The following is a 15,197-nucleotide window of genomic DNA, read 5'->3' on the forward strand; positions in this document are numbered from 1 at the left end:
CTCTTGAAAGCAACATTTCAAAGGCTCCCTGACTGCTGGATTCTTGATAGATTTGGTCATAGGAGACAATTGTGGGAGATTTGAGGGAAGGAAAAAGGGAAGGAAGGAAAAATGAGAGCAATAAAAAAGAAATCAAGTGTATTTCTCATCATTTCTCTCTGCATCCAGCAATGGATCTAGCAGTGGTTTCATGTAATTTCATTGTCACTGGCCTGACCCTCCTTTTGTGACACTGGCCCCTGCAAGATTGGCCTGCTTTGGTTCAAGCTCAATCCAGAATTGTGTGTGTGTGTGTGTGTGTGTGTGTGTTTTATATTCTCCCTGTGCACTCCCTACTCTTGGATAGTGGCATCTTCTATTACTAATTTCTGGGCTGCAATTACTATTGTTATCATCCTCAGCCCTTCCATCATCTTGTTGAACTAATTTCTTGAATTAAGTTACCTTGGCTTGAAAATACCTGATTTAATCTGTATTTCCTAAGTAGACTTTCACTGATATCTATTCTTATCAATTATAATAAAAGGGTAAAATACTAATTAGACCAGACATCTTCTGGACATCATTCTGGACGTCCTTCCTGACCAAGCCAGGGCCAGAAGGAAGCCAGCCCGGGACCCCGGATGCCTGTGGGCAGCTATAGGAGGGAAGACAGTGCCAACAGCTCAGTGAAGGAAGGCCTATTCCTGCACAAATTTTCATGCATTGGGCCTCTAGTCTGACAATAATTAGAATAACACATAGATATTTCTAAGAACAATTCTTCCATCCTTTGTATTCAAGCTCTGAATATTCTGTAAACCATTACTTTCTAACAACAAGCACAATTTAACAGGAATGGATACTACACTAGACCAACTCCAGATGTACAGAACAAACGTTCTTAACAAGTCTCATGTTTTGCAAAGGCATCATTTATATTATAAAACAGAATAGTCATCTTTTTTTAAACATCTGTTCTTATGTTGCTTTACTTCATGCAGCTTTCCACAATGGACAACCATTTTCTTTATATGGGCAAAATTAAGGGTTCACTAAAATGTTTTCTGTTCCAGATCCACCTTTAAAAGAAGAATTACTCCTAAAATAAAATCTTATTTCAATCAAAAAAGGGAAAAAAATAAGTATGGCAAGTGGTATCATTACAGTTTTTGTCCTACCTTTTAAATAAACCAACAAGACAAAAATAGTCTCTCATACATAATTACACTGATATGTAAATATAAATATAAGTATAGAAATATAGATATAGTTGAACATCCTTTTTATTTTTATAGTTTCAAAATATTTTAAAAAATAAACTAACAATAGCTATAAGAGTAACCTTCCTTTAAGGTGTCTCCCCCACCATTATAATTCTGTATTTTCATTGTGTGGTTATAACCACACTTGGGGATAACTTGGAGGATGATTCAACACATCGTAAATCAATAAACCAGGGAATATAAAAGCTGTTCCAACATGATGTATTATTTAAACAGTTCATGGCATACATTTTCTTATTCTGGTATTTTCTAAGTGTAAGAATTTGCCAGGGTTTGACTTAGGGGTAAAGAAACATTAATTTTTTTCTAGTAATTAAAGTAACTGCTTTTCTTTTAGTACTAGTAGGCTAAGTGTAATATAGAATAACGTTCTCAGAGATTTTTTTCAATTTCCCTCATATTTTGTTTACCTTACTCTCTGCATGCTGTGTCGACAGACAATCCTGCTCGTTCACACATTCTTTTTGACCTTATGGAACGATAATAGTTTTACCATCTTCTCAGTCCACTCAAAGGACTCTGCCACTCTCATGCTTCAGCTACAATATGCTAACTAAAGTCTTAACTCCATTAGCTCCAAAAGGTGAGCAACTAAATCACACAATATGTCTTCATTAATTTCATTGGAACTAGAGAAGGAAATAATATGTTTTCTTTCTACAATTCCTATTTCAAGGACATTGTCAAAGTTTGGTAATTCTATTGTGAAGAGGCTAAAATATTAACTTGTTTAATATGTAAGGTGAATTTAAAATAAGTGCTAACACTATATTGTCAGATAATGGAGCTTATGTTCTATATTTGAAGACAAAAAATAAATAAAAGAGCAATAGTACTTCTGAGTATTATATATATGTATATATGTATATATGTGTATATGTGTATATATGTATACATGTATACACGTATACATGTATGTATATATGTATATATGTATATATGTATATATGTATATATGTATATATGTATATATGTATATATGTATATATGTATATATGTATATATGTATATATGTATATATGTATAAAAGCCAAGAAACCAAATGACCAGAATGACTGGAAGGACCAGTCACTATGATATGCACTGTGTTTATCCAACTGACTCAATTTAGGATGGGGCTGGATAGCCAACTTTCCACAGCCCCTTGCCCCAGCCGGCACTGCCCTCAATCGCCTCCCCCCCACACACACACCAATAAGGGTTGTGGCCAGCCAACCAACCTCCCTTGGACCCTCCCCAAGCCAGCCCCATCCCCAATCGTTCCCATCCCCCAATCAAAGGCAGGGCTGGCCTACCTCTCACTGCCACACCCCCTCCACTCCATGGAGATAGAGCTTAAACTGGAAGTTGGACATCCCCTGAAGGGTCCTGTATTGCAAGAGGGTGCAGGCTGAGCTTAGAGACCCCTACCCCCTGTGCATGAATTTCATGCACCAGGCTTCTAATAATTATTATAAAAAATTGTAAGATTTGATTCAGAATAACTGAAAATGTGATGGAAAAAAAGTTCAACCTAGGACAGATCACCTCTGATGAGGTCACATTCAAGCTGAGGCAAAGAATGAGAAAGGCAATACAGGTTTTGTGACCTAGAAGAAAAGCTTGGCGTGTGAGAGAAAGAGCATCAATGTCAGGGTAATAAAGATGCAATTATGAAAGGAAAATGTTGTAGAATAAAGAATCAGGTAGTAGGCTGACAGCTGACCCTTCAGCTTTCAGGTTTGCATAAACAGTTTGGACATTTTCCCTGACTGTCATGGAAAGCCAATGAAAGAATTTTACCATGGTGGTGACATGACCTTGTTTAAATGGAAGTTGGGAGACAAAAGACGAGGCTAATAATGGCAGAATTCTAGGTAAGATACCTGGGGATTGTACTACAGACGTGGCAATAAAGAAGAGAAAAATCAGTGGTTTTACATTTTATTTCTGGAATAAGATTTATAGGTTTTATTTACCCATTGAAAGAGGGTTATGACCATCTGTGAGGGACAAATAGTTATTTTATAAGAGAAAATAGCATTATCTGATCCTATTCTTGCTCTCATACTTGTTTAATATTTTTATGTGCTCTCTCAATATCAATGCAAAATAGCCTCTCCCCAATAACCACTAAAGTAAATGTCTATAAATATAATTATCCATTTGATTATTATGCATTTCTTGCACATAAGGTTATTTTCTTTCACATTACACAGCAATTTCTGACACAAGTCCAAATTGAGACAATAAACAAAAGTAGTAAAAATAAATCCAATTTCAATAAATATAAAGTAATTATCTTAGTGGGATATCATTATGGCATTTACAGAACATTTTAAATTCAATATTTTACACTCTCCAATAAAATATTTTACAGGAACCAGTGGATGACAAATTTAGGAAATAGTAAACTAAGAATTTGACAAGACAAAATAAGTCTGGTTAATAGATAAAGAATTCTTTCTTTAAAATATAGAAATAACTTGATAGAAAATAAAATAAACTGAGTCTATATAAATTATTTAAAACAATTAGTTCTTAGGATTTAATGAACATTTAATTAGAAAACTAGGCTAGAGAAGAGATCAAAGCAGTTCAAAGAAAGGTTTATATGCAATGGAGTAATGAATATCTAGCATTAAAACTGTACTTATACTCAAGAATGACAGCCATGATGAATTCTTCCACATGGGCCAAAAATGAACCTGGTGTATAAGTATATGTCAAATCCATAGCTAATGCAAAGATAAAAGAAAACAAAAGGAAATAAAATGGTCACTATTTGCAATGCTAAGTATAAAAATACTAAAAGGTAAAAAAAAAGACATAATTACATAATTTGGAGCTATCATTATTTTAAGAACTATAGTATTATTCAAAATTAATTATCTTAACAATTGTATCTCTTCTCCTTTGTTTTATTTTACCACATACTTATATTCTTAAGCTTATATTCTACTGTTGTATTAGTAGCATCTTCTGTGTTCTCAGTATCAGCTTCAGTGTTTCACAAAATTTTTGAATAGCAATCAATGTTCACAATATGTAGAATTGAAATACTTTGTTCCCTTACTTTGTTATTTAATCACTTCTGTGAGGTATATAAGATGGCCCTTTTTTTACCCTTCACCTAGCTTTGGTTAACAAAAGATAAAAATTATATCTTTTAAAGTTTAGCATCTATATTTCACTTCTACTTTGCATTTTTTTTTCTTCATGAATAGGTAACAAAATTGCCTTGACAATTTTGCTATTAAATCATGACTACAATTTCTAAGAAAATTTGAAATAATTTTATGAAAAGGCAGAGAAATAATTATACTGCAGTAGACAGAAAGAAAAAAGAAAACAATCATGTAGCTCTCTTTCATTCAAGGATTTTGAGCATAGCATAATAGGAATATCAGAAACTTTCTCATGGATTAGGAAGCACAGTGTATATACAAAGACCAAAGCACAACATGCCATATAATTCATCCATTTTCCTATAATCCTATATAAAAAAGAGCTTATATGCTAATTAGATCAGACAGTGGAACAACCTTCCAAATGACCTTCCAGAACAAACTTCTGGGAAGACCAGTAGGTGGAGCCTTACGGCCATGAGGCAGCCAGAGCTGCAAGGACTGAGCCCCTTGCACGAATTTTGTGCACTGGACCTCTAGTCACATATAATGGAAAGAAAAATATGTCTGAACATATGTCTGGCAATGATGTTCCTTTCAGAAAAGGTTAGAAAACATGGTAAGTAAACAAACAAATGAACAAATAAAAATCTCAATAAGCCTTTTTAACAGACAAACTGGAAATTGAATTCCTTTAGTTGGAGGATCAAAGGGGAGTAAAATAAAGTGCAACCATTCTATAGAAAAATGAACACGACTTTCTCCTCTTGTTACTTTATTTTTTATTTATTTATTTTTTAAATATATTTTGTTGATTTTTTACAGAGAGGAAGGGAGAGAGATAGAGAGCTAGAAACGTCGATGAGAGAGAAACATCGACCAGCTGCCTCTTACACACCCCCCACAGGGGATGTGCCCGCAACCAAGGTACATGCCCTTGACCGGAATCGAACCCGGGACCTTTCAGTCCGCAGGCCGACGCTCTACCTCTGAGCCAAACCGTTTTCAGCTCTTCTTGTTACTTTAGATGTGCCATTTACTGTATCTGATTCTAATTTACCAATTGTGACATATGTATAATTCTTGTACCTAATTCATAGTGTTATATGAGAAATAACAGAGAAAATAAAGAAGAGCATTAAAATTAGCACCTGGCACAGAATCAGTGCTCAATGCTAGTAAATGCTACCATTAGTGAACAAAGTGTTTAATAAATACTGTCATTAATGAACAAATCACACAGTCATCATCCCTCACTCACTAAGGTCCAAGAACTCCCAGAACGAAGATGCTAGTTAATTAGAATCCTTTTGGCAGAGGGAAGACATCTTCCCTGGGAGAAATTGCCTCAGATCAAAGACCTAAAGATACCTTTATTGTTGTTTTCTAACTATAACAGCCCTACTAGATTAAACTTCAATCAAATTTACAGTTGATAAAGCACAGTTACACATACGGTGACCCCAAACATCTTTTTAATGGATAATTATTACATATGTTGAGATAGCTAAGGAATCCCCAGCACTTAATGAAAATAAAATCTAACAATAAGACAGAAACAAAAAAGCAAACAGGGAATAGTAATACTTAGAAAATACATATAGGTAGGGAAATGAGTCATCAAGGGTGCTAGCATTGATATAACATTTAAGAGCTGAGATTGCATTGTATCTATGAAAAAAGAATAGGCTCCTCCTATAAAAAAAGACCCTTCATAGAAAAAAAAAAAGGCACTGAAAACTAAAAATTAAATAATAAAATAACAAAAATAAATGTCCAATAGAAAGGCTGGAAAATAAAGGTGAGAAAATGGAATAAAAAGAGAAAAGATGAAAAAATGGTAGACTACATATAAGAAAGGAAACAGCCAAAAAGATAAAGGTTTAAATAATAAAAAGTATTTTTTTAAGAAAAAAAAAATAGAACACCAAAATTTGGGGAATATTAGCAAAGAAATTATTCAATAAAATTTTCAGATGTCAGAAACATTTTTTACCATAAGGACCCATTAAGTAAATAGCTAGTGTAGCAAATAGAAATGGATCCAAATAAATGCATATCTTTGTGAATTTTAGAAATTAAGAATGATGATGGTTTGGCTCAATTGGCCTGCAGCCTGAAGGGTCCTGAGCTAAATTCTGGTTAAGGGCATATGCCTGGGTTTCCGCTTGATCTCCAGTAGGGTCATGCAGAAGGCAGCCAATCAATGATTCTTTCTTATCACTGATGTTTCTATCTATCTCTCCCTCTCCTTTATTTAATAAAAATAAAAATATATTAAAAAAAAGAAGAATGTTGAAGTATCCTTCATAGTTCAGAAAGAAAAAAACATTACAAGGAAAGGATTAAGATGAATAAGACATCCATATTCTCAATTACAGCACTGAAAGTTAGAGAACACTAAAATGTCATCACATACTTATCCAAAACAAAATTTTATGTCCAGTCCAAATTTTAATTACATAGGAGAATAGATTAAATACAGTTTCACAAACTCAGTGTCTCGGTAAATGCCTCTATTCCAAATCTTTGTTTAAGCTTGTTCAGATAATTTAATACCCTCTCTCCTGTGTTGCCATTTATTTCAAGGTCTTAATTAAGTTGTTGGAAATGTCTTAGTTTAGTTTAGGATTTTTCAGGTTTGTACACTAAGTAAAGAACACTTTATCAGCCCAGATAAAAAATCCATTAGGGAATGCCCTACAACCATTGGACTGATGGCCTGCCAGTGTGAAGACTGAGGTTACCAAACAAAATAGTTTATAAGAGACATTCATAGACTTTGAAAGTGTTTAGAGGGAACCTGTGCACTGTAACTAATTACCAAATAAAGTAGTCCACAATCTCTAAACCCTGAAGAGTATAATGTAGTTTCCTACTTACACATGTCATACAGCAACAATTACAATTCCTAAGTTCCTGAAAAAACACTTACTCCTCCTCCCACTTGAAAATAAAGCCACACCAGAGTGAGAAATGAATTTATTAACAATCATATATGGATAGGGAGGGACAGGAGACAGTTTTTTTTTGATCCTCCCTCTTCCAGATATCTTGGATAATACATACTGGCATCATTTGTTTTACTTCAGGACATCAAAATCAGTTTGACATAGACACTTCAATAATATCAGGACTATGCAGAATATTAAACAAGTCACTTTGAGACGTATTTTTTTTCCAAAACTTGTCTTTAAGTAATCATTGCTAATTGGGCTCAATATCAACCAAGTGGTATAATGAATTATATAATGTGAATATTTCTTTTTTTTAAAATATATTTTATTGATTTTGTACAGAGAGGAAGGGAGAGAGATAGAGAGTTAGAAACATCGATGAGAGAGAGTCATCGATCAGTTGCCTCTTGCACACCCCCTACTGGGGATATGTCCGCAACCAAGGTACATGCCCTTGACCGGAATCGAACCCGGGTCCCTTCAGTCCCCAAGCCGACGCTCTATCCATTGAGCTAAACCGGTCCCGGCTAATGTGAACATTTCTTGAAAGTCGTCCTGATTTTTAGGTTCCCAGAGATGATAATGTCTCATATAATTGGGGGAGAAGGTTCAGGGTCACATCTTGTATCCAAAGTGGTAGAGTTTTATATTTTTCCCAGAGTTTTGGGCATCATAGCATTTGTTCAGTTATTGTCAAAATCACTATATTTCTGCACTGACAATAACCAAAAATAATTTCTTAAAAATTATGAAAATGTCCTTAAACATATAAAACTCACACACACAAACCAAAAGCCTGAGGTTACACAGTTTCAACACACCATAATAAATGAGAGTAAATTTCAATGTGAGTGCTCTTGCATAAAATATGTTCTAATGTGAGTTTTAGCATACTTGTTAAGAATAATTTTAGGTTGATTGTTGAAAATTTAATTTCTATCCCGACATTATAAACACTATTACACTTGTAAAGCTTATCATTATATCTTTTCAATAAGTGTCTCTTAACTTTCAACATTTTTTTTTTTGCGCAATTAAAACTGAAGCAGTGATTGGCACTTAGTAAGTGCTTAATGTGTTGATTAAAGGAAAAAAAATTTAAAAATTCTACTTCAAATTGTTAAAAACTTTAATTACTTACCTGAATCTCCAATTTTCATAAGTGTTTCTCATATAACACTTTATTTGAGAATATAAATTATATTCATGTCTACATAATATTCAGTATATTAATGAAATTTAATTTAGGTTTGCAGTTCCTTGTTTGTAAATTGAGGGCTTGGAACTAGACAGCCTACATTAATTAAAAAAATGTTCTAATATTTTATATTTAAGAAAAATCCTATATAATAAAAGCCCATGGACCATAATGGTGTAATGACCAGAGACCAGAACCACCATGGCCCTTTGCCCTAGATAGCGGTTAGGAATGATCAGGTAACCAGGCAAGTGGTTAGGGATGATCAGGTAGGCAGGCCAGTTGTTAGGGATGATCAGGTAGGCAGACAGCCCCTCGCAGGGTGGGCTCCACCCCCAAGCAAGCAGTTAGGGGCAATCAGGCAGGCAGGCAGAGAGATTAGGGGTGATCAGGTAGGCAGGTGAGTGGTTAGAAGCAATGAGGCAGGCAGACAGAGTCCCAGGATCAATAACCTTAAAGAAAGAGATCCAGGCCACATTCTGCAGAAGGAACACTTGGCAGCTGAGACAGGAGGCGCTGGAAGTGGTGGATGCTCAGGGCTGGTACCACTGCAGCTCCTGAGTGGGCATGGCACCTGCAGCCTGGCCCAGGCCCTGCACTGCCTCTCCACACGGCTTCTGCAGGGCTGGACTGCCATTCCTCCTGCTCTAACACCTGGGCAGATCCCAGACCCTCCCATGACTGTGGGCTTTCTGCCAAGGGCACAGCCCGCTGACTGACTCCCCAACTCAGCCCTGACTGCAGAGGAGCTGAAATAGGCTGACATCCACAACACTGGGGCCAGCTTCGCTTCTTTGCACTTCCTGGAGGTATAACTGGGCAAGAGGCCTCAACCTGTGAAAAGTGAGCTAGACAAGGAAGAGGAGGGGAGGAAAAAGCGCCAGGAAAAGAACAAAGAAGGAGCGGCAGAACAAGAAGAAGGAGCGGAAGGAGTTTCTGCAGCAGGAATCTGAGTGGCTGGAGCTCATGAATGCGGAGCTAAAAACCCAGATGGAGGAGCTGAAGCAGAAGCAGCAGCAGCTCAACCTGATGCTCAACTGGCATCACCCCACATGCATTGTCAGGACCGACAGTGTTAAGGCCCCTGACTCAGAAGGCAACCCACTTGCTGGAGCAGCTGGAGAAGAAGTGACCATGGGCTGGGAAGAGGAAGAGGAGGAGGAGGAATTGAGGAAAAGAAGGAGGAGGAGTGTCCCAGAAAGCTCTTCCTTGCTGCATGAAAAACTCATCAATAAGCCTCAGCACAGCCAACATCAGCCAGGCTTTTTTGTGAAACTCAGATCAGCCACACCAGGGGAAGAAACTTAGGCTGATGAAACCCAGGACCAAGTGCTGAGACTAAAGCAGTCCTAAGGGGAGTCTGTTTTACTTGGGGTGAGGCTTTCAGAAGGCAGGACAGAGCCTCTGGGCCAGAGAGATGCCCAAACAGGCAGCTGTGGGCACTTCTCTGGCCTCTCCGCCAGGGAACCCACCACCCAAAAGACCTTTGAGTTGCCAGGAAAAACCATGAATTGTAAACCAAAATTAGGCTGAGTATGGAACTCAGAGTGAAACTGCAATCTGCCTGCCCCCAGCCCTGACCCTGACCCTGACCCTGATTCTGATGCAAGGCTGGAGAAGGGCACAGTTCTGGGCCTGCTGTATCCACCCACTGTGGTCCAGCTCAGTCCTGCCCAGAGTGGCAGCGGGACACACCCTCGCCAGCACTGCTAGAGTTGCTGTGGGTACGAGGCACAGGCGCCCTTCCACAGCACATACTCACTGAATGTTTACAGACTGGTGGTCCTGGCAGGGCTTTCAACTGCATATGTTTTGTATGCTATCTTTTATATATATATATATATATATATATATATATATATATATATATATATAATTTTTTTAACCAAAAATGATTTTATACAAGCAATAAATTGATTTCTAAAATAACTCAATGTGATACAGTATAAATATGCTATGTTTTTCTGTTGTTGTTGTTACAGATATTCAGCAGTTATGGCCATTGCGTGTAACTTCTAAGTACTGTAGTCTCTAGGTGTTGGGGGTGGCAGGGGCGGGGTGTGGTGCATTTCCATCCTGATATACCCTTCATAGTACTTAGTTCTGTGTTGCTCAGTAAACGTTTCTAGTAACCAGAAAGAAAGAAAGAAAGAAAGAAAGAAAGAAAGAAAGAAAGAAAGAAAGAAAGAAAGACAGGTGTGCAGCTGGCCAGCTATCACCCCACAGAGGGAGGCCCAGGCCACCCAAGTCATCACACCTCACACTTGTTGCTGCAGAGGGAGGCTACTGGTGGCAGGGACAGGGGGTGGGGGTGGGGGGCCTATGCCCCACAGATGGCATGCAGTGGCAGCGATGAAGGCGGGCCAGCTGCCTGCAGGAAAGCCCCAATAGGCCCTGATCTCAGGCCAGGCCTAGGGAACCTACCTGAGGGGGTCAAAGATTGTGAGAGGGTACAGGCCCACTCTGCCCTCCTTCCTCCCCCGCCCTGCACCCCCCCCCCCCCCGCCAATGCACCAATTTTCATGCATCAGACCTCTAGTATGAAAATAAGTTCCAATTTGGGTCTGAGCTTCAAAAACTGAATATTTCCACTTATGACATCTAAAATCTCTGTATAAAATATTAAAAAGCAACTGCAGGCAAACTTAAAGAGGGATCAAAAGCAGAGTGGATTGTGCTGGGGTATCAAAACTCACACAGGAATCAATTCTGCAGGGTCACTGTGGTTATTGTTTTCTCTTTCATGGCTTTACCTGAGGGTGGGGCAGCCACCTGCAGCAGACTGGAAAGAATGAAACAACCATAGCAATTCCATCTTCCAGGAAAGAGGAACCACAGGAAGGATCCTCTGCAGATCTAGAGTACCGGATAAATTCAGAAGGAAGGGAGCTGAAAGAGATGCCCTAATTTTGTATATAAACCCACACGTGGATTAGCTACACAGCATGGGACTAATGCAACCCCATAATGAGGCCTTTGAACACTGAACTGACATTTGAACCACCTGTATAAGTCTCAGACTAACCTCTGAATAATGCATAAGTGTGCAGGCCAAAACCAACATACTAAAGACAGAGGGCAGTAAAGGGAAGCAAACATAAAATTAAGAAAAAGAAAAATCAATAGTCATGATTTTCACTGATGAAAAAGAAACTACAAGAAAAAAGTCAAGTGGGAAATTTGGATATGAAAAGTACAGTATGTGGCTGAAACCAGTTTGGCTCAGTGGATAGAGCGTCGGCCAGTGGACTGAAAGGTCCCAGGTTCGATTCCGGTCAAGGGCATGTACCTTGGTTGTGGGCACATCCCTAGTGGGGGGTGTGCAGGAGGCAACTGATCGATGTTTCTCTCTCATCGATGTTTCTAACTCTCTATCCCTCTTGCTTCCTCTCTGAAAAAATCAATAAAATATATTTTAAAAAATAAGAAAAATACAGTATGTGGAGGGTGGGGAATCTCACTGAATAGTAGAATATACTGTGTTTTCCAATTGCCTTAGGCTCTACAGCAGCCCACAGGTTGAGAACCACTAGCAGGGTCACCTAAGACCATCAGAAAGCTAAGATATTTACATTATGATTCATAACAGTAGCAAAATTACAGTTATGAAGTAGCAACAAAAAAAATTTTATGGTTGGGGGTCACCACAACATGAGGAACTGTATTTAAGGGTCATGGCATTAGAAAGGTTGAGAACCACTGCTCTAGAACAAGCACAAAAAAAGTCAATAGTTACAACAGAATAACAAAAATATATACAATAATATATTTTTATAACCCAAAATAATATAGGAAGAAATCACAGAGGAACACAAAATAGGGACAGAAAAATAAAATCATATATTCTAGATCTAAATCTTAACATACCATACTTATATTAATGTTATCATTTTATAAAATCTAACTGAGCATTATGCTAAGCGAAATAAGCCAGTCAGAGAAAGATAAATATCACATGTTCTCACTCATTTGTGGAATGAAATGAACAACATAAATTGATGAACAAAAACAGATCTGGAGAGAGAGAAGCATCAATCAGACAATCAAACTTCACAGGAAAGGTAGGGGAGGGTGGGGGTAAGAGGGAGAGATCAACCAAAGGACTTGTATGCATGCATATATGCCTAACTAATGGACACAGACACCAGGGTGGGGTGAGAGGATGAATGAGGGGTGCAGACTCATATGTAATACCTTAATCAATAAAGAAAAAATAAGAATAAATAAAAACTCTAAATTTAAAAAATAAAGTGAATTAAAAAAGCGAGATCCTATAATATGTTGCCTAGACAACACTGAAATATAAATAAAAAGATAACTTGAAAGCACATGGATGAAATATACAATTAAATTTCTCTTTAGTAGTGGCTTTGCAGATTATACAATTCTGTTAGCATTATCCAGATCATAAGGAACTTTAAAAACTTTCTCTTTCCTTTTTTCTTTTCAGATTATATGCTTGTCACATGAGGAAATGTGGAATAATACTAAAACTAAAATAGAAAGTGAAAATCTTATATTGCCACGGTAGATATAGAAGGAGTAAGAAATAGAAATCTACAAAGTACCCATTACCTGTTAAGTAAAACAGCAGTTTACACTTTGATAGGTAAACATAAACATTTATTTCCCCAAATAATCTCAGCAAACTCTAAATCAAAGCATGATGCTTAATAAGATACTGAGAAAAATTCAGGACAAATTAAAGTAAGAATAAATCCTAAAATGATTTTCACAATGTAGAAGATGATAGTATTGATCTCACCCAAATTATTGGATTATTAGAACAAAAGTAGGAACAGTTCATTTAAAATTATGGAATGTACTCATGTGATGATTCCAAATATGGTGCTTAGTACTAAAAATAGAATTTAACATACAAATCTGAATATTTTGTGTGAGTCAGAATTCCTGACTATATGAAATGAGAACATTCAGGGCTTTATTAAAACGTGAAGAAAAATCATCAAAACTATTTTGAAACTTATAAGAGATATTGGTTTTTCAGAAGCAATATAATAAAAAGCATGATTAAATAAGTCATAAAGTTTACCTTAAAATTAACTTCAAGATTAAATTTGATATCACTGTGGACTCTGAAGCTTAAACAATTAATGAAAATTTATTGAAGCCATAGGCTAAAGTGATGGACAAATGTATTTCAGGTTAAAAAAAAAAAAAAAAAAAGCAGTGGAGCTTGAAGATGTGCCCTTATGGAATGACAGAATGAATCGATGTGTTATAGATTTCTCAAAAAGTCATCCTAAAAAAATGAATTGAGAAAATGATGTTAAGCTGGCAATTTTCTTTAAATTTGTTTGATAAAACTGGAAATAGGGATGAGGGTAATTTGGCCATTTTCATGGCCTCCCTGCCCCATTTAATTGTAAAAATAATCATTTTAGGATTATTTAATTAACACAATAGTTGGTAAAGAAAAATAAAGTTATGAAATTTTCAAAAAGAGATGCAACATTTATGATTGGTTGTTATTCTGTAATATGATATTAACTAGAAAAAAATCTATAAATGTGTTCCAAATTTAGGGCAACATATTTGTAGTACAGTGTAAATTCCATTTAGCAAATACAGTCAATGTATACAGTCACATGTATTAGTCTAATAGTCTTGGCTTAAAATATCAAATTTGGAGAATGAGGAATTTAGAGATTAAGTCCACTGAAATAAATGATAAACTAATAAATGAGAAAAGGTGTAGAAAGAGCACTGAGGAATTACAAAGTTTAGAATTCAAGTAAAGAAAAAGGGAAGTAAACTAAAAGTTACAGGTGTGGGAAGCTGGGGGAAAAAACAAGAGACTGTGGCAATACAGAAATGGAAAGGTTTATGAAGAAATATACAGTAGCTTAAAGCCAGCTTGAAATGTCTCCTTTAGTCAAAGAACATAAAAATATAAATAACTAATTGATTAAACATAAGAAAATATATCAGCAATGACCAAAGACGATGGGTTGATCACAAAACAAAACAATAGATGAGATAAAATTATCTATATATATAAAAACCTAAGTGACTGTCCAAGTAGCCAACCATTCAACCTACTGACTGGTAGCTATGACATTCACTGACCACCAGGGGGCAGGAGTGGAAACGACAGGCATGGAAACATGGACTAGACTGATGAATCTCAGAGGGACAGGGAGAGGAGGAAGGGTGGGAAGAGATTAACCAAAGATATTATATGCCTACCAGAGGCCCAGTGAGGTCCCTCGGCCTGGCCTGAGGGGATTGGACCAAAATCAGTTCTCTGACATCCCCCGAGGGGTTCCAAATTATAATAGGGTGCATTCCAGGCTGAGGGACCCCACAGGTGCACAGGCCTCTAGTCTAATAATATTGCTATTAAACCTCATTCCCATAGAATCACTGCATAGGGAAAAATGAATGTACAAGAAAAGTTGAGAAGAAAATTCATCTGTGATAACTCTAATATATAAAAGTTTTAAGATAGCCATTAAAAGAATTAATGTGATGAGCCTTCCTCTTAACAAGCTATCATTTAACTGAAGAAATCACACACACACACACACACACACACACACACACACAATTATTTAAAGTTTCTGGAGTTTTAGTGTCTGGGGAGAATCATAAAGAAAATGAAGAAACAAATATTTATTCAAGAAAATGTACTAAATTTCAGTCCCGG

At 36.7% G+C, this 15,197-nt stretch overlaps 1 pseudogene; it reads left to right on the forward strand.

Moving 5' to 3' along the window:
* LOC118711344 overlaps positions 1 to 9,659 on the forward strand; it is a 79,213-nt pseudogene extending 69,554 nt beyond the window's left edge.
* Positions 9,660 to 15,197: the final 5,538 nt, after the last annotated feature.

This window comes from Pipistrellus kuhlii, unplaced genomic scaffold, assembly GCF_014108245.1.
Source record: "Pipistrellus kuhlii isolate mPipKuh1 unplaced genomic scaffold, mPipKuh1.p scaffold_m20_p_8, whole genome shotgun sequence".
NCBI lineage: Eukaryota > Metazoa > Chordata > Mammalia > Chiroptera > Vespertilionidae > Pipistrellus > Pipistrellus kuhlii.